General features: G+C 37.4%; 1 long non-coding RNA gene across 4 annotated transcripts in view; it reads right to left on the reverse strand.

Annotated features, from left to right (window-relative positions):
- LOC137469669 (uncharacterized) overlaps window positions 1-20,362 on the reverse strand; it is a 92,066-nt gene that overhangs the window by 64,145 nt on the left and 7,559 nt on the right. The window contains exons 3-4 of one of the 4 annotated variants that reach the window (XR_010996636.1): window positions 15,237-15,309; window positions 6,458-11,257 (exon numbers count right to left, since the gene is read on the reverse strand). This is a non-coding gene — a long non-coding RNA (uncharacterized lncRNA). Of the gene's footprint in view, window positions 1-6,457; window positions 11,258-12,227; window positions 12,384-12,685; window positions 13,160-15,236; window positions 15,310-20,362 lie in introns of those variants that run through there. The other 3 variants (XR_010996637.1, XR_010996638.1, XR_010996635.1) reach the window with 3 other exon arrangements.

The raw sequence follows: 20,362 nt of genomic DNA on the forward strand, positions 1-20,362 counted from the left end.
TCCAAAATCTTCAAATCTATTGTAACTAACTTCAAGGAAACCCATAACTTCTTAGCTGTGAGTAGTTGAAATTATTAAGAAATATTTGCCTCCCTAAATTTGACTGCCAGTTTTGACAACGTTTCCTCAATGACCTTGAGTACATCATTCAACAATCTGTGCTTCACTTTCCTTGTCTATATTCTTGAATTTCACTTGGATTGTATTGAAATCATCTCATGTCAAGAATACCATTTACCAGTATGGATTGTCATTTACTTATCAGTTTATTTGTAACAAGGCTGCCCTGTGATGTCGTTGTCATCTTATTAACTGGGAAAGTAGAGCTTTACATGTATTTTTATCCTAGTATGGATTACAGCAGCTTTGTTGGTGTGGTTATATCCATTCCTCTAAGTAACCAAGTGATTTTTGTAGCGTGTTTGTAAGTGTTCCTAAACTGTTCAGCTCACACTTTCCCCTGGTGTTTTCTTCAAAAATAATTGTATTTAACTTTGAAAAATAATAAAGAGAAAGGCTGTTGAATGCACAGTGCAGTACATGATTCCTTCCGTGCTGGGGGAGGTCTCCTGCCCGACCTACTGCATTCTCATGCTTCTTGCTCTCCTCTCAAGGAAATTAAGTGAGTTTCCACAACTGAGCTTTAACCACCAATAAAACACCAACCCTCTGGCACAGGCCGTTACCAGCAAGGCAAAGCAGCTCACACAGAAGCAGGTACTTGTGCCTAATGTGTGCTCTGGGACCTCTCAGAAGTTTTGCAGTATCACTTACTGGGGTAAGCCATCAGGAAGCTATTTACACACAGCAAGTTTCTAAATTCACTTGCTTTGTATGACACTTGGTAGTCACATGGGCTGCCAGGTGGCACAGGACAGGGACAACATGAGACCTCTGCTCCCAGGGGACCTGTGAGGGATGCAGCCTTGCTGCAGGGCAGAGCAGCAGCCACAGGTAGTGCAATTTCCCAACTATTTGATGACAAAGACTCTCTCTTCCAGCAACAAGCAAGGAGCAAAAATATTAGACAATTCCCAGTATCTGTGGGTTTTCATTTTGTAGCAAATGGAAGAATTTGGCTCCTTAATCATAACAACCTCAACAAATGTGTTTATGTAAATTACATACAGATTATTTTCTACAATGCAAATGACCTCTTGCCCCATTTGCACTGTTTCTAGGACCAGGAAAACCATCCTATTCTGTCCTGCCTCAACTCCTAAATAAAACAGCCCAGGAACTAGTCTCTCTCACATCCCCACCATTAAACTCTCCCCAAGCAGGATAGCCAAGTCTAAATCAGAGTACCTACTAGAGACTGGGTTTTAATAGGCGATTTCATAGCTCAAAGACCATCTGTTTCATAATTTTCCAGTTTGTGATAGCAACAAATGGAAAAACACTTCTTCCAAGCAGAAGTGCATTTGTATTTTTGGAGATGTTGTTAGTTAAACACTTTAGATGATGTTTGGTTGAGGGTAATGGTTTATGTAACTTCATCGTTTTAGTTCAATTCCAGCAATGATACCTCACAAATTCTTAACAGGACTCCAGTACAGGCTTAGCTGCTTTGCTGAACTGAAGTGGGATTTTATTCTCCACCCAAAGACAAGCAAATTACTGAATTTGCAAAGCAACTTTCTAGAATTCTTCCTGGAACAGAGGTCAGAAGAAGCATGAACTTCCTTTTCAATCCAAATCCATTTTTTTTTCTTTTTAATTAGGAATAGATGCAGATTTTTCTGTTCCTTGCTGAAAGAGTCACAGAATGTCTTCTATCATCTCATTCTCTTACAGAAATAAAAAGTATGCTTAACTCTATAAAATATGTGTTTAGCATGAAAATCCATAAATTTGACTAGACATTGTTACATTTGTTAATACCTCTTTCAGTGAAGGATCATGATTGTGGATGAGGGAATCTCTCCAGCTTTCCAAACCATTAATACATATTTTTAACAGGGTATTGTACTTTTCTATACAGACGCTGTTTTATAAGGTGATACCCTCTGCAACAGTCATATAAGCTTACTTTTAAAGACATACATTCAATTCCTGTTGAAATCTACAGCAAATTTTTCATTGAATTCTATGCTAAATGTTCAGCACCTGCCTCCCTTCATTGCATGCCAGTATGGACAACCTTTCATTCATGTACTTAAACTGTGTTTAGAAGGTCCCATAGGTGTTCTGAAGATACCACAGAAGACTGATAATTAGTTCACATGCTACAGCTTTTCTTGCAACTCTAAACCTCCACATTAGTATTTGCAGGCTTCTTGTTTGTCACTCCTAGGTGCCACCATATCTGTCTCTATTCTTGCTGGGCTCTTCCTGCTATTATGATATCCAGATTTTAAACATAAAAATACCTTGACTTTAAATAGATTAGAGGAAAAGATTTTATCAAAAGACCACGGTTTTTTATTGTACTTTCAATAAAATAAGTTATTTTGAAACACGAAGTAGCCCCAGTCTTAAGAAACTCCATTTCCTGTGCAGGAACATCTCTCAGAAGCAAATCTTCCATCATATTTTATGGTCTGTTTCATGCAAAATCCCAAAGAATTTGGTGGAAAGTCATCTTTTTGACTCTAAGGTTTGCCCTGCACTGATTAAAAATACGGATGATCAAGGTGTCAGAGATATCTGAGGAAACACACACATTTGCTGTGGCAGAATGGCACAAGCAAGACACATTCTGCCGCTACTGTGCACAATCCAGCAGAGAAGAGTCTTAAGCAAGAGGGATTTTTCTTTGGAGATTTTATTTGTCCTAGGTTGGCTTAAAGAACATTTTCTCAGAGCATTTGTCTCTTTTTATTCTTTTTTTAAATAGTCATTACCACAGCAATACCTCTGCAAGAAAAATATATGGTAAGAAAAAATACATTTGGAAATCTGTTTTCTTTAGAAATCTGGTGTTCTGCAAAACTGATATTGATTTTTTTTTTTTAATTTGTCTTGAGGAAGCACTGATACATGCATTTTGACTGGTTAGAAAAACCAAGCAAGAATGACTGCTGGATATTTGAAATGTACATCTTTTCCATTACACCAAGATGAATACTGCCCTCTGCTATAAATATAGGGTCTGGTAGCATTCCCATCAAAGTTAGGGGCAAATTTCCCATTGATTTAACAGTGCAACAGAGGGCCTTTACAGAACAGACAGAGCACCTTTTTATTTCTGGATAGGAAATAGAAAAACGTGAGTACCAAAGTCTCTGATCAAAAAGAAAACAAATACACCTTATGGGCTTTTTAATAACTTTTTCCCCAATAAAAACAGTAAAGTTGGTCAGAAATTATTATACGTTTGAACAGAAGGCATACTTTCTTTCTAGCCAGGCATTATATCATTCAATCTTTGAACACAGAGATGTAATATAAAGTAATAAAGAGGAAATACAACATAAAGTAAGATTCAGACATATTAAATTGCTTAATGAAAACACAAGAAAAAGACTGAGTAGAAATATGTTTTCTTTTATTGAGAAAAATTCCTCTTCAAAAGCTTAATCAATAATAACATTCATATTTCCTGACTTATTTTTTACATTTATTTTTTTAGAAAATTATTAAATATCTTTAATGAATACAGATTGTCATCCTTCTGCAGCCTGGCCTGGCAGCATCCTGGATGGATTGCTCTCAGCTTACTCTGTTTCCCCTATGATGCTGACTGTTCTAAGGAACACATTTCACAATTTCATTTCAGATCATTTTTGTCACTAACTTCTAGCCAGTAAATGTAAATACATATTTGCAAATGTACCTGGGGAAAAGGAAATCCTGTAGGATCATGCTGCTGATAATTTGGAGATGAGTTGAACACTTGTTAACATTTTTATTCTCTTGTACTGCAGAGCAGATTGAGACTATGAGAGTATTGTAGACAAACCACCAAGATTACTGTTTCCATTTTTTTTGACCCTAATCCGCTGTCCACAGGCTACTAAATATCTGGAGTCTAGTGACCAGGATGGTACCCTCTGGGGATGAGGTGCTGGGCACAGAGCAGGAAAGGAGCAGGTGGCTCTCAGCCATATGAAGATCTTTAAAAGTTTGAGCACTCCCAGATTAGCCCACTTATTCTCTATTTGTTCTATGACCTGATATCAAGACAGCAATCCCTACATATATGGGAGAACTGGTGTTTTGGACAGCAGATATTATCCAAAAAATGAGACCAGGGCCAGCAGACAAAATAGAAAATTTGTGGAAGTTGAAGCTTCTGGAATTTGCCAGCTTCTGGACTGGCACCTGGAATTTGTGGAATTTGCCAGCTTCTGGACTGGCACCTGATTTCTATCTGGGTGCCTTCAGCATGGCATCTATGCTTAGGTTATACCTACTCTTTGGCAGTGGTCCCCAGCTATTTAAAAAAAAAAGGCTTTCATGCTGACAAAAGCTTCCACAGGATATGTGATCTGCAAACAGCCAGATCTCCACGTTTCCCCACCGCAGACCACTGGAGATTAAGCCCAAAACTACTCTTCCCTTCATGATACGCGTAAGTGTCTCTTGAGGGATTACTAAAAATTAGTGAATATCATCTGAGGTTCCTTTAACTGCACGTCATAAATAAGGGGCAGGAAAACAGTGCGCATGCAGAGGGCAGTGTGTGGTTTGAGCTGCACCCAGGGCTGAGCAGCAGCAGGAAGGTGAGGGGGCTGGAGCCCCACAAATACTACACATGCCACACAACACCAGCTGCAGTGTGGGAGCAGCTTCTGGAGATGCTTTGGGTGGTTGTGCTGGTGTGAGGCAAGTCACAGAAGGGGGTCAGACAGAGAGTAAAACGCCACAGAGTATAGAAGTAATCTTATTTCCATATCTGAGTTAAATCTGTCTAGTTTCTACAGTATCACTATAGGCAGTGTGCACATATCATCTGCAGCATCATCTCCTTCCAGTCTAAACCTCTAGTGATGGTTTATAAACAGAAATGCGGTCAAGCTAGAAATAAGCTGTCACACAAAATGCTGACATCTCATGCTCAACTGAGAGTATCTGAGAGATATTTTTTTCTCATTAAAAATATTGCATTTTTTTTCTCAGATAAAGTAGAAATTACAAGAAAAGTCAACATTACATTACCTAATCTTTCTCATTTTCATTTTTAATTCCCTCAGCATGGGGCTGAGATAGCTCTGCTCCTTTGCACTGAGCACCATGACAACCAGTAGACCCACCTGGTATCTGCACTGCCATTCAGCTTGTTACCTCAGGAAAAATGTACACACCAAACGCTCAAACTCTTTTTAAACCTATTAAATATAAATAACTAATAAGATTTGACCTAGATAGCTGAATGTAATGTACCATAACATCCCAATATAAAAAAAAACCTGTAATGTAAATGCATTTATAAATGTTATGGAGACTAAGTAAAGTTGCTATAATGAGTTCATCAGATTTATTATAAAAGAAGTTTTCCTTAAACAAAATGTTTTCAATATCAAAAATGGGAGCATAGCATTCAAGAACTTAGGTACTCATTGTATGCTATAATTACAAATTTCCATGAACAGTGTAGTTAAAGCATTTCATACATATGTACTTTTATAAATTATATACATCATAAATCTGGATAATTAATATCCCCAGAGAAAAAGTGTATTTTGAGTTGCCCTTAAAGATCTAGTTCTTGCACCTTATTGGAACCTAAAAATCAGAGGTAAAATACCACAGCTTTTAGCAGTATTTGTCAACAAAACAAACTGTAGTTATATGTACAAACACAAATAAGCAAAATAAATACATATTAGCTCCTTGCCACTAGCTATTACACAAACATCACTTATGAATAGGTGTATCCAACTCAACCATCAGTCTTGTGTTTCCCTTTCATCTTGTAGTTTATTGATATGCTAGAAATCCCATGCGATACCAAATGTCCAGTTTGCATTTGACATGCAAATACCAACAATATATCCAGCTTTACTCCTTGTCCTTATACATTATGTTACCATTTTCACAGACAGTTCATTTAAATGTCCTAATGTTATCCCTAAGAAGGGATAACATAATTCTGGCAGCTGGCCTGTGGTAAATACATTTCTCTCTCTCTCAGCATTTTTCATAGAGGTGCACAGAGAGAAAGAAAGAGAAAACAATTTCTATTTCTGCTACTTGTTTTTCTTATGTGGAATGTGTTTGGAGAATTGTTTACTTGGAGTGATTGCTTGATTGGATTCTGGTGAAAATTGTTTGAGCCTAAGGGCCAATCAAATCTACTTGTGTCTAGACTCTGGAGAGCAGGTCACAAGTTGTTTGTTAGTTAAATATAGTAGTTAGAACAAGTAGGTTTGTAGTTTTAGTATCTTCCTTTATATAGTATATTAATGTATTATAGCATAGTTATAATAAAGAAATCATTCAGCCTTCTGAACTGGAGTCAGACATCATCGTTTCTTCTCACTGGGTTCACCTGCATTTTACAATACTGGCCTTTGCAAGAGAAGGTAAGATTCTCATCTGAAAAATTACAAAGAGCTGTTAAGATCAAGTTCACACTCTTCAGCTGATGCAAGGCATGCATTTAATTAGCACATCTTTACCTCTGCCAAATTTAAAGGATTGCATCTCTTGTTGATACAGGAAAAATGCCTAGCACTTGCACCCTTAACCTATAACTGCTTTAAAGATGAAGGGCTTGGAGTTGTCTGGCTGATCTCAACTTTATTCAGTTTAATTCTCATGTTCTCTAAACAGTATTTTCCCACTCTACTGCAGCTTTCTCCTCAAACATTTCTTCAGTCTTCTTGCCTTGTGTCACTGAATTCTCTAAGCCTTTATTTTGTATTTGATTTAATTTTTGTCCCTTAAATGTCTCTCTAAATTCTTAATTGCTTTTTCAGTTTCCCAGATAACATCCAGAGACATTCAAACATTAATGGCCTTGCTTCCAGCTACTGACCAGCCATATAAATCTGTTCACACACCACAACTCTCTTCATGAAAATTGGGTTCAACTCTGTCCTAAACTTCAATACAAAATCTGTTTGAAATCTGCTGATTTAAACCAGTGTGCCACAAAAAACCACAGCTGTCAATGCAAACCACCCACCTTCATGACCCTAATGTTTTGACACATTTGAATCTGTCAGGAAGTACAAAACAAATGAATTTCATTTGTAGCTGGGAGACAAATAAAATTCTTTTGGGTGGGGCTTGCCCCATAAACTAATTCCATTAGATTCAGCATTGCCTTTCATCTGGCACCACATCCATTCATCTTTTGGTCAGAAACAGGAAGAGGAGGCTGCTGCTTCTGCCATCCTTGATTCAGACCACATGAACCCCGGCTCAAAGAGGCACAAGTTGGCTTGAGGCTGGAATTTGGTCCACAGGAGCTGACAAAATTACTTTTTTCTCTGCTTGAGATCAAACTACTTGCATAGAAGTGCAGCAGAAAGAAGGACTGTAGGAAAACATAACTAAACTGCTTGTACATGTTGTCCTCTGCAATGTTCTACAATCTATTATGTTATTTCTCTTCTTCATGACAGTCTAAGTGGGGAAAAAAAGATAAACATTTAGCTAACATGTGAGATCATCTCAATGATTTATTATTGGCACCTTTTGTTTATTTGTTTACAGCTGTTGCAAGAGAATTCCTTTCATTAAAGCGTCACCTGGGTATGACTTCCAACAGAAAATATACTAACTGGAACTAAGTATGAAGACTACCAAGTATGCAGAGCTGTGCCATACTAATGTATTGTTATCTGATCACCTCCTGCATGTCACCCCATATTTTTAAAGTTTAAATGAGCATCTGAAAGAGGAAATTGGGGGTATAATACTGAGAGGAAAAATATGAAAAAAACAAAGTATCAAATAATCCCTGTTGAAGATATTTCTAAACAGAAAGATAACTGAAGAAATGAAGCCCCATATATGATTTAGAATTAATTGCACTTGACTATTTATTAAATATATGTGCATTTCTATGAGCATGAAGAGAAAAGTGTTTCCAGCAAGGGAGGAAGACTGACTGAATGACACATAAGCACCATTAGCCACAGCCCTTGGGGACCCAAACCAAACAGATCATTGCTCATATAAGATGGTAAATAGGGTAGAAAATGTAAAAGTTTGACAAACTACAGGGCTATAGTCTGATACTGCAGAGGATAATAAGCAAAAGCGAAAAAGGACAGTAAGTGATGTCAGTGGTAGAGAAATCAGCTGCATTACAGGCAGAGGTACATAGTTCTGGAAATTTCTTATTTTGAAATGAACAATGAACTGGTTTTGCTGAACCAGTGGCTATCAGCTCTGGAGTAGTTTTACTTTTACAGGCAGGCAATATTTCTGAACTGGGTTTCAACCGAGGGTCTTGGCAAAAACCAGTGTGGATAACGTAGGCGGATCCATTCTGGATGTGTTTGTGGAAGCACGGGTATACAAATACCACCCAAATTTCCCAAATCTTTCAGACCCAGGTGGACACTGTGGGAATCCAATGTGTGCCATGTTTGCATTTCAAACACCGATCATGTGTTTCCTGCCCCCTTCTTCAGCAAATGCAATCCACAGGAAAACAAGATACCAACAGAGCTGTATTCTTGCAATACAGCACACTAGTGTTAGGGCTTTTTAGGACTTCTCTGCCTCTTACCTTCAACAAAGTCTTGAGTCTATTAGTGTAAAACCCTGTTTGGAGTTCAAAAGAGGGAAAAAGGAGGTTCGGTATGGTATTTGCTATGTGCAATGTATGTATGAGAATGAAAAGATAGTAAATTTCTACCACATTTAAGGGTAAGGACTGCAGCATCTTTAATTTTCCTCCTCACTCTATCACCTCTATAAAAGCAAGGTTGCTTTTAAATATGTTATTTTTTTTGTCTTGTTTTTTCTTCATTTTCCATGAACTATTCCTCTGGCATTCTCTCTATCACAAAAATCAATAGATACTAATATAATTACATGATATTAGGGGGTGTTAGGGGTGTTAGCTTTGCAATAACTTCTGGACACATAGACATGCAGTTTATAATTTTTCATGTATCTTTGTCCAACTCTTTTCCCCTTTGCTCTCTTACATACCTCCCAGGGCCTCATGCTAAGACAAGACAGTGCTGAGATGCCATAATGCACATCTTTGTTTTATGTGAACCAAGTGGTCATGAAAAAGTTTTCTGTTCATACAAATATAAAATTACCTTTGCTAAATATTACATTCACTTGTACAAGGCCTAGGAATAAGAAAACTTGCTCCTTTGCTTGTGAGACAGATATACATAACAACACTTCTACTCAAAATTCTACAACTAAACCCACTGTGACAGTAAGTTTTGCCACATGGAAAATGGACTTCTTGTTTCATGGTATCTATTTGGACTGCACTTCATATGCACTGCATTATAGGGAACAGTTATGTTGCAAGAATATTGTAATACTCCCTTTTAAAGCTATATTATGAAATAGTGTAAAAGGAAAGGAAAATGCTTTTTCAGTAGACCACCTAGACAGTATTGCACTTTGAGAGAATAAATAGTCCAGACTGATGCAGCATTCAAAAATCACTCCTCTGCAGAGTCATGGGTTTTATTTAGACATTCAGAGCAAGGAATATTCTGCTGTAAGAAATATAGATACCACTAGTTACTGGGAAAGAAGTCTTTTATTAATGTTTTTTAAGACAGTTTTATGTATCTCCAACATATCATTGACCTGATTTGCCATAAATACATTGTTGTTTCAACTACCTTGAAAACCCAACAAAATGATCAGTCAGTAATGAAGATACACACAGTACTGCCTCACAAGTAGCTCAAGGCTGAAATTTCTATTAAAAGAGAAAATAATTAAAGCACTAGATTGGAATTGCTCATTTTAATGCTGCCTAACCCATCACAAATTCTCTTGTGATTTTGAAATCACTACATATTTTAAGTGAATGAAAGAGGTGATGAAACATTACAAGGAAAAAGAGAGGCAGGCACATATCTTTTTATATGATAGGAGAGTATTTGTACTATGTCATTATCATTTAAGAGGAAAGAGAGGTATTTATCTGATGCATTGGATTTGATGAGGAGGAGAGAGGTAATTCCTCCTTCAGTGAAAATATAGATATATACAGATTTTTCTTAACTTACAGCTACAAATATACTGCATGTCTTCTCCTAATAGCTAGTGATGCAGTTTATAAGCTTCACTTCAGAAAAAGCAAATCTAATATCCCCAGTAAATTTTCAGGAATTCTGTAGTGCTGATGACATAATGTATCTCAACAAATGTGACCTAGAGGCACTGCAGCATGGCACATACAGTATGTGCACAGCCTCTGGCACGTGCAGGTGCCAAAGAGGAGAAGAAGAAAGAAAGACCTTTCCCTTTAGCACATTCACATCATTCCCATTTCCTGAAAGACAGGATAAGCACATAACACCAGCTCCTACAGTGTAGGGGAACAAAAAAGGTTCTTTAGCTGTACCAGTAATGGGAGATTCTCTATATTTTTCTTTGCATCAGGATTTGGAAGAGCTGTCTTGCAACTGAGGTCAAGATCATAAGCGAGGTTAATACAAGTCTCCAAGTGTTAAATGAAGACTCCTGGAAAATGGAGAAGAATTTTCTCATACTTTTTCAAAATAAAATTCACCTGTGAGGCCTTTAGAGACTCTAGTGCTTCACTTCTTCAATATGGCTGCAAGTATTTAATCTTGTTTCTACAGAATGAAGAGGAACTGGTAGAGGTAACATACACAGCTCCTTTACCTCTCAAGTTATTTAGAACAGATGAATTTGAAGTTTCCTTATTCATCTTCAGAGGAGTTGTCTAAGGAGTTCAATATTCACAGTTATGTATTTTTAAGCAAAATACTTAAAATTATATCAGTAGCATACATGCTGATGGGTGTTTTATGTTCTGTTTATATAAAAGCCCATTCAAGTAACTGTGTTTCAGCCTTTGGGAATGGCAAGAAGGGAGGCTTTACTTGATGAACTGCACAGAGTTACCATTGAGGAGTCCCTGCACACATCTCTAGCAATATAATTTTCATGTTCTTTCTGCATCAGACAGCAGCATGGTCATTAGAGAATACAAGAAAGAGTTTTCCAAAGCTTAATAGGCTTCTGCCTTCTACATCTATCAGTACCTTGCCCACAAGTACAAGCTTTTGTACTTGACTATGGACCCACCAGTATGGGTTTGATCTACTTTAGGTTTTCTAGTTTTCCCCACTTCTCATGTCCAAAGAGGATGCTTTCAAAGTCCTATCCTGTACATCATCACCTGGAGTTCAAAATTCAAAGAGTTTTCAGCTGGTGCCTAATTTTACGCTTTCACTTTCCCCATTCAGAACCTCTCTTCCCACTAGGCAAGGATGACAAGTCCATCATCATGCATATGTATTATTCTCAGCTGAATTCTGTCTTTGGCAATTAGACTGTGGTAAATAAAAGGTATGGCCTAAAGAGGATTCTGCTTTGGTTCTTATTTGCTTGTAAAGCAGAAAAGAAAAAAAGGGATGATTCTTTTCTTTTTGTAAGAGATGGGTATCAAAAGAAATAATTTAGTGTTGAAATTCTGTATCTACCGATCTGGTATCTTTTCTAAAACAGACTGTTCTGCAATACACTCATGTAACCCAATTATATGATCGGTTTTATCTTTTTATGTGCATTTCTTTCTTCCCAATGGCAAACTAACCATTAGACTGTGAATTTGTGCAAAGCAACCTCTTGGACAAATTCTACTTGAGAGCTTTACCAAATTATAGTTGTATTTTAATAAGCCCATGATCCAACAGTCAACAAAGTAAACAGGAAAAGCTCTGCTGGAGCCTGACTCTCTCTGGGCTTTTCAGCTGTTTCTGCATGTAAAATTGTTAGTACATGTTTACATATTCATGCATGGGGGAGAACAAGTTCTGATTTAACTGTCAATATGTATATGTGCATACCACAGTACCCAATTTGTTGTTATTAAAAAAAAACTAATAAACACGGCTTTGTGAGTTTACTTTTCATTAGAAAAACTCAATAAAAACAAGTGCTGGCTTTCTCCTGATCTGCTCTCAGCATGTAATCTCAACATAACTTATTCTACCCAGTGAAAATGTTCACTGTTTATCAGTTTAAAATTGATCCCTCTTTTCTTGTTTACTGTTGCAATAATGGGTCTGCAGCTGAAAGAAAAGAGGGTTATTCTTATAAATAAAAGAAACACAATCATATTCATGTTAACATATTTCCCTGGAAGGGGGTTGCCATTGTGCAAATTTCTGTTAAATAGATGAAAGCAGTCCATGAAGTATGGCCTCCCAGTTCTGGCAGCTTCTGCCTGCCTTTATTCCACTTATATTTTACTGAGTAAAATTGTCTTCTACTATGCCTCTCTGTCTTGGTAAAGCAATATCCTACTGGTCAAAACATTAAGTATTGCTGAAGTCATTGGTATCTCAAGGTATTCAAATCTCATTTAGACTCTGATCCAAAATATACTGAGATAACATGCATTCCTCTTACCAGAGTACAATCACATCACAATCACCTGGGCAGGCTCTTTCTCCACCAGGTATTCTGTAATGCTCTACACCATTTGCACTAAACTCAACTGTTCAGAAATTGTGGTGTTGACATGTGGCTAAGAAATTCCTCTATGCCCAAGGACTGTACAACTGCATACTGCTCGCTAAGGCAGTTAAAAACGCTTAAAGACATCTATTCCAGCTATATGAAGGGGAGCTGGAATGGTTCCTTTGGTCAGCATATCCTGGCCCACAAAACCAACAGTATCTGTAAGCTGCTAAAGTTGAAATTTTCAGAGGAAAAGCAGATTTGTATCACATATTCCAGCAGTCATAAAAAATTTTCACCTACTCAAGTGAGTTCCAAGTGTCCTTCTCCAAAAATATCTCTTCTACTCTTTGTGGAATTTCCTAAATATCCAGCTTATCTAAATTCACCACAGATAAAACAAAAGCAGATTAAAGAACTGCATTAGAAAGGGTAGTCCTGTCCTCTTAAGTATTGATGCTTATTTTATGGGAGTCCAGCAGAGGTCATATGAGGGAAAGTGACTTCTTTTTGTACTTTTATCCCTCCATTCTCTCCCTTCTCCAGGAGCAACATAGTCTCAGAGGACAAAGACTAGAGTTGGAGTAGCTCTAAGGAGCCTGGCTCATCCCCTGAGCTGTAGTTCATGATGTAGAATGTTCAAAAGCAGATGTAGAATGTTCAAAAGCAGATGCAGAATGTTCAAAAGCTATTGAACAAGCAACTTGTCTCTAATGATGCCCAGAACCTTGGGGACAGGCAGTTCCATCCAGACATGTTGGTCTAGTAAAGCACTTGTCTCCTGCTCCACCTGTGTAACCTTTTCCACATGGTGAAAAACAGGAGGGCTGAGCAGAGCTTACCACCCTACCCAGTGGGAGCTGCTGACTATTGAATGCCTAATATCACAACCCTAACACTGTGTAGAAAAGGGTTTTGATACTTAAAAATTCTTCCCAAAGGTATTCAATTAAGTAGGTCAGTCTCTTGCCTAGTCAACACAGCTCCTTCACTTTACTACAGAGCAGCCATTAGGCTGCAGTTTGAAGCAGTGTTTTCCCATTTAAATTATCTATCTGCATTAAGGTAACAAATAAATACATGTGGCCTTTTACATCAATAGTTTGGCCTTGCAAGTACAAATTGGTACCCAGCCTCAACTCTCACTGAGAAAACCTGAGCTGAAGATCTCCAGCATTTATCTTAAAACATCTTGCAAATCATGCTTAGAGCCTTCATAAAACTCTTTTCTGTCGGAACCCAGAATGTCCCTTGGACACTCTTGGATGTTCCAGGCCCAGGTCAAAAGCATTTGAGACCCTGGCATGCAGCCGGAAACCCCTGTGGCTTTGAACCTGATCCATGGAACAATTTACCAACCTTGCAGGAAGAACAAGAAATCACAAAAGTTTAGATATTATAGTAGAAGTAGTCAGAAAGTGAGAGGAAGAGTTTTTGAGTGCTGTACAGGGGGGTTTTAGGCCTTGTACAGAGGGGTCTGAGTTTTGTACATGGGGGTCAGAAGTTCTAAGATGGAGGGATTTGGATGTGCCCTGTCCTCTTTCTTTCTCCTTCCTAACCTCCATGTTCTTGGTGATGTTGGCACTCACAGATTGGTTTAGAGTAGAAAGTCACTATTCAATATAGGTGATGGGAATTGGGGAAAAACCATAAACATTTAACACTTAATGTATGATATAAAAGAAGGCACCAGCCCCCTGGGAGGTCAGTGTGCCCTTGCCTGACTGCTGAACGAACTGCAGCAGTTCAGGGAGAAATCTTTTAGATAACATACAATAAACTACCTTGAGACCGGATGACTGAAGACTACTGAGCCTTTCTTTGAAGGCACGGGTTGGAGGAGAGATTTTTCCATCTTTCGGGGTCACCCCAGTCTGGGGGTGAGCCCTGTCACTTTTCCTCTGTTGTTGCCTACATCTTCCAACCTATCTGTTTTTAAAGCGATACTTCTGAGGGGAAGTGAAGGTTTGCTGATACATCTTGCTTCTGGCCAACTGCCACTTTACTGCGTAACTTCTATTTTGCTTCATTCTCCAGCAGTCCATAAAAGTCAGTTAAAAAAAGGAAGCTCCTCTCTACAGTCCAGGTGGTTGACATTGGTTTTAGTTTCCTTTCCCATATCTTAGGATTTAATAATCAAATTTCTACAGAAGATCAATCCAAAAGAACTTGATGCCCAAACATTGAGGTTTTAGTTTATTTTGAAAAATCAAGTGCATTTTATATTTACTTTTCTATTATTTTCGTATAATACCTTTTCATTTGAATAATCTTGGTTTCATTTTCTGCACTATATATATTCTTTTGTTCCCATCACCCAAGTAACTGTTTAATGGTTAGCTACAAATTAGCATTTGCTTGATCTCAGGTGTCATTGTGCCTAAAGAATTAGTGATGCTTTTGATAACATATACTCCAAAGGTATATTGTTTTGAACATCTCTTTTGACCTACTTGTTTTCCATAATGTTTGAGCTTTCTGTCAATGTGATTTCTCTTTATCATTTTTCTTCCCTTCCCTTTACCAGAGGCTGATTTTCTTCTAGCAACCTATATCAATTCAGTAAAATTCCCTTTATTTTTTAATTTTCTTAGGTTATTGAAGTCCCCAGATTCCAAAAACATTAATTTTACATTTTGTCAAATAGAAGGAAGTTCAGTAGATTCAAACAGAACTAGACTGAATAATCTTACCTGTGTAATGTCCTTTTTCCTTCACTTTGAAAAATTCAGCAACTGCAGATGAAATTCTTGTTCCTGTGACAGGCTGAAACTAAAATTAGAGTAAGCTTTATTTCATTAGATATAAAATATAAAACTCTCTGTCACTTAAACAAAATTATTCATATCGCATTATATAAGTAACATACAGACAGTCCTGATCTATCTAGTAGGCATTTTATTTTACAAAGACCCCAATCTTGCAATCCAATCTGAACAGAAGAGCCCTTTCACTTCCACTGAAAGCCAGTGAATCTATTTGGTACTAGGCTTATAGAGGTGTTCTGGCACTTTAAAATGCAGACCAGCTCATAAGAAAATCTTAAAAAAAATGTACAGAAAATGAATTCTCACTCCAGCTCATTTCTGTGTCTATAACATAGTCTATTATGTTTTAGATGAAACAGGGCAAAAAAATTGAAACATAATTTTGGTTTACATTAAAAAAAAACAGAGATTGAAATTTCTCTCCCATGTAACAAGAAAAGGATAATTTAGAGAATGTTCAGAGAATGGACATTTGTTTTAAAGACCTTTGAATTTGTGAGAAAACAATTCATCACTCTGAACTCTGTCATGTGTTCTGAGATGTGGTGGGTAATGCGTCGTTTCCACTTCCAAACAATACCAACTGCAGGTGCTCACAAAGAGGTAAAAGGCTTCATTGTGCATCTGTATATACAATCCTTGCACCACTAAAGAACCAAGGCTGGGCTTGCTCAGTTCAGATTTTTAAAAGGAGACTGTTTTGTTGAAGAGCAGAATAGCTTCATAGTCAATATAGTATGCTTTTAATCATAGAATCATAGAATGGCTTGAGTTGAAAGGGACCTGGAAGACCATCTTGTTCCAAAACCCCTACCATGGGCAGGGACACCTTTTACTAGACCAGGTTACTCAGAGCTCCATCCAACCTGGCCTTGAACACTTCCAGAAGTAGGGCATTCACAACTTAATAATTATACAGTATTACAAATACACCAAAAAGGCAATTATCAGATTTGAATTATTACACTGAGTTTGAAGATTTTCTTTCCAGGTCATTTCTTTTTATAGAATATGATAAAAACTTCACTAAGTTTTAGCCAACACTGGAGAAAACCCAAGTTCAGAACTGGTGGTTGTAATATGAATGAAAGGGTCCTTAGAATGAAAATATATTTGAATGTTTGGCTATATGTGACACCATCTATTCTAACTGGAAAGACCATAAATGGATATTTAAAGATAAATTATTAAAGATTATCCCTTACCAAATAAAGAAAGGTTTCTGTAAATATCATAGTGACTTTTTCTTGGAAAGAATAAATATTTAGGAAATGACTGAAAACTAAACTAACAAGTAAAGACATAGAATAAGAACTGCTGAGATATCTCAAGCTGATTTTATAAATCACTCTGTAATTTACAGAGTGAGCTTAAGTTGATAAATTAGCATTCCAGGATCTCACTGGAAATCTTTCCTCTACCATTATCTTCAACATTAGCTCAGAGGCCTTTATCAAGACCTCCTGCCCTGCAGACACAGTGCAGTGATCCCAGTCATGCAGCTGAGAACTGAGCAAGCACAGCAGCTCTTGGCTAAATCACCACCTGTATCTGTAATTGTTAGTGTTTCACAGGTGCAAGATCAGTGTTTCACATCGGGCAAGATCTGGCTTGTGTCATAAGTGCTTGGTATCTACACTAAAACAAATAAAGAGAAACTTCAAAATAAAGAGAAAATTATGCATCTTTATGGCATAACACCATCACACTTTTACAATGATTTTGAACATTTATCATTTAAAATTAGGAGTTAAGGAAGGAAAAGGGCAGAAATTGTTATCACAAACTGACTTAGAGAGAAAACTGATTACAAATGTTTGAGAAGTCTTTCTAAACAAGACAATTTTATCCATACAAATTGTCATAATTAGATATTCAGTACCTCTCCCCACCACTGATGAACAAGCTAAAACTGCAACAGTTAAGGCTATGAAAAATTGGCCATTCCAGGTTCATGTGGACTTTCACTGTCTCCTTTGAGAGAATGTTACTGTCTCCGATTGAGAATGTTTCCTGATTTATACTTAAAAAAAAAAAAAAAAGTTTTTTAAGGTTTTTAAAAAAAAATGCTTGACAAATATTTCATTGTCCCTATACAGCTCACTGCTGCCACTTGTTTGGAGAAATGAAAGGTAAGTTGAAAAATGCACCTTTTCCATTTTCATCTCTAATTGAATTCTCTCTTGACCCCCTTATTCCCCATGGCTGTATTTCAGGTTTTGATGATAAGAAAAAGAATTTTGTATTTGGATAATACAATTTTCTCACTTGCCTTCAGCGACCTTCAGCTCAATTTCCTCTCCCCAGAGACACTGTATATTATAGAATTGAATCAAATTCCTTATTCATAGAAAAAAAGTTCCAATTTAATCTGAATATTCAGCATTTTACACTGGTCAGGGTGATGGATGGCAAATTGAAATGCTTTTGGTTCAGGTAATCAAATGGTAGAATTCAGACTTGTATTGAAAAAAATAATGAAGTCTATTCAATATTCTCATAAGGTGCAAAAAATGCACATTACATGGTAGAACTGGGGTTTTTTTCTTATTATCTAACCAATAACATTTCCACCACAAAAAGTATAGTAAAACATTAAGAATTTATGAAGGTTAGAAGATGTGAAAAGCAGACACCTTTGGGGGAAAATGCAGGCATCGTTGTAAGAGTGCTCAAATGAACGAGTACAAAACTGGGGGAAAAACAGACCTGTTCTCAGTATGTACCTGCAATGTTCAATTGTGGGTTACTGAAGCCTTTTAATATGTCTTAAATGCTTTTTGAGACAGAAACACAGCCCTTTTAATCACTTCAAGTTGTTTGATATACTAAACCACTGCAATGTTTCATTTCCATCCCTTAAAGTTTTATCAAATAATGTCATTAGGTATCTCATTTCTTTCCAAGGAATATCATTTAATTTTGGAAAATCCTCTTGCTACTTGTGAATTTCAACCCCAAAACAACAACTGATTTGAACAACGCCGGCTTGGCACCACACTATTGATGAAACTTACTTGGACATTTGGGCTTGGACAAGATGTCTCCAGGAAAACAAGTGTATAATGACACTGCAGAAATTTCGTTTGGTTTAAAAATTTCACCAATAGTTACTTTCCTCCCGTCTAGAGGTGCACTGAATTACACTGTTTGGTTTTCACATACTGCATACCAGTTATTTATTTACTAGTTATTTGGAGTATTTAAGCCACAAGGAATGCCTAACTGTAGGCACCACTAACACTTAATCAAAAATGTGACGCAGCAACCTAAATGTTAAGGCACTGTGTTAAAAATAAGTCCTAGGCTGCCCTTACTGACTGTACTAGAGTTTGTGCCTCCTCTATGTTCCTTGCTCTCACCTCACACATACAAACCTGGTGCACAGGCATTATCCAGGACAGCAGGATGAGGGGATCTCCTCGTCAGAGAAACTTCCCCATACCTGGCAGACACACCTTCAGAACTGGGGAAGAACATTTTTCATCAATTTTCCTTCCTCCACACCACAAGTAAGCAGTGCTCAGACTTGATCTTCCCCTGAGGAAAGACAGAGCTCTGCATGATGCTGGGCATGCTCACAGGGAATTTATGTTCTCTAAGTAACCTATGGGTGGAGTTTGCCTTATCAGCTTCTGCAGCTTCACAGCCACAGGGTAAAGATGGAGTGTGAGGCAAGTGGAAAAAGTATGCACAGAAGCACTCTGAGGAGCAGGATGAGTGCTCAGACTATCAAGGATAATGGCTTTTTTAGAAATACTTACAAGTTAAAGCTCTTAATGCTGAACTAAATCTTAAATTAAGAGATATTGGCAGGAAATGGTGAATGCTAGCAAGAACCTGTGACCCACCAGAAGTTGCAAAGAGCTGAACCTAAGAAGAAACACAAATATATTCATTTCAGTCAAGCCCCAGATTTAAAAGAAAAAAAATACATTTCTTCAACCTTTCCCATAAGAGAAATTTAGGAACCAAACATTACATGCACCACCATATGGCGTAAGGGTGGTTCTGCTATGGAAGTCACTAATAGGTACACTGATGAACAAGAAAATAAGAGCCCAACTACTCTTCCCAGGTCCCTTACATCTTCAGGACTTGCAGGAATATAAATAAAATGCACTGTTTTATAGGTAAAAGTGAATACATAGCAAATAGATACACAGTTTGGAGTGTGTTATATAATCAGAAACACAAAAATTAATTTAAGATGTCATAGAAGAGGATTTAAGCATGTGATTTGCAAGTAACTCAAGTAGAAGCTTGTCCTTTGTCCTGAAGGATGGAAAACAAGTGCATAGTTCTGACAAATCTATTATTTCAAGGTCCAGAACTAAGGACACTTACTGCATGAGTTTACTTCTGCTGAGTTATTTGGAATGTCTTTTGTGAACACCTCTATGGGAATATTAGAAGTGTAAGACACATGTGACAGCAATTTTTACTACAAAGTAAAAAGGAAAATTGGAAAAATATTTTAATTTTATTGAAAAGTTCTATTCCAACCTTGTTCCTTCCAGAAGAGTTCTTAGTCCTTGCAGAAGGGCTAAGTACTGAGTCAGGACAATCAAGCTATGGGAGGAAGTGCTTAAAAGTCAGGAAACAGCAGCATTGAAATACTAATACAAGCTAGTTTCATGTTACCATGGGGATAATTCCCAAAGGCCATATTAGCCTATGGCCACTAAACCCCATGGGGGAACTTTCACAACCAAGGGATACCAACAGGCTCTTCTGGAGGGCAGTTCAGATCAGAAAACCAGCTCCAGCCCAGAGGAGTCTGCATCACCCAGATAAATTTAGCCACTGTGAATACTCTTCATACATTCAAATTACATTCTTTAACTGCAATTATTTTGCCCTGGATCATGTGGAACATTATGCAAGCTTTGTCTTCTTCCAGTATGCACTTTTCTCATTTCCATAATAGTCCCATATTGGATCTATACCTTGGCAGTTGCTGACTGCTGTCACATTCACTTCTTTTTTCAGCTGGTAGTATTAAAAGGTAAATGTTAATTACAGGGACTATTTCTCTAACCTTGTCTCTG

This window comes from Anomalospiza imberbis, chromosome 2 (genome assembly GCF_031753505.1).
Source record: "Anomalospiza imberbis isolate Cuckoo-Finch-1a 21T00152 chromosome 2, ASM3175350v1, whole genome shotgun sequence".
Taxonomy (NCBI): Eukaryota; Metazoa; Chordata; class Aves; order Passeriformes; family Viduidae; genus Anomalospiza; species Anomalospiza imberbis.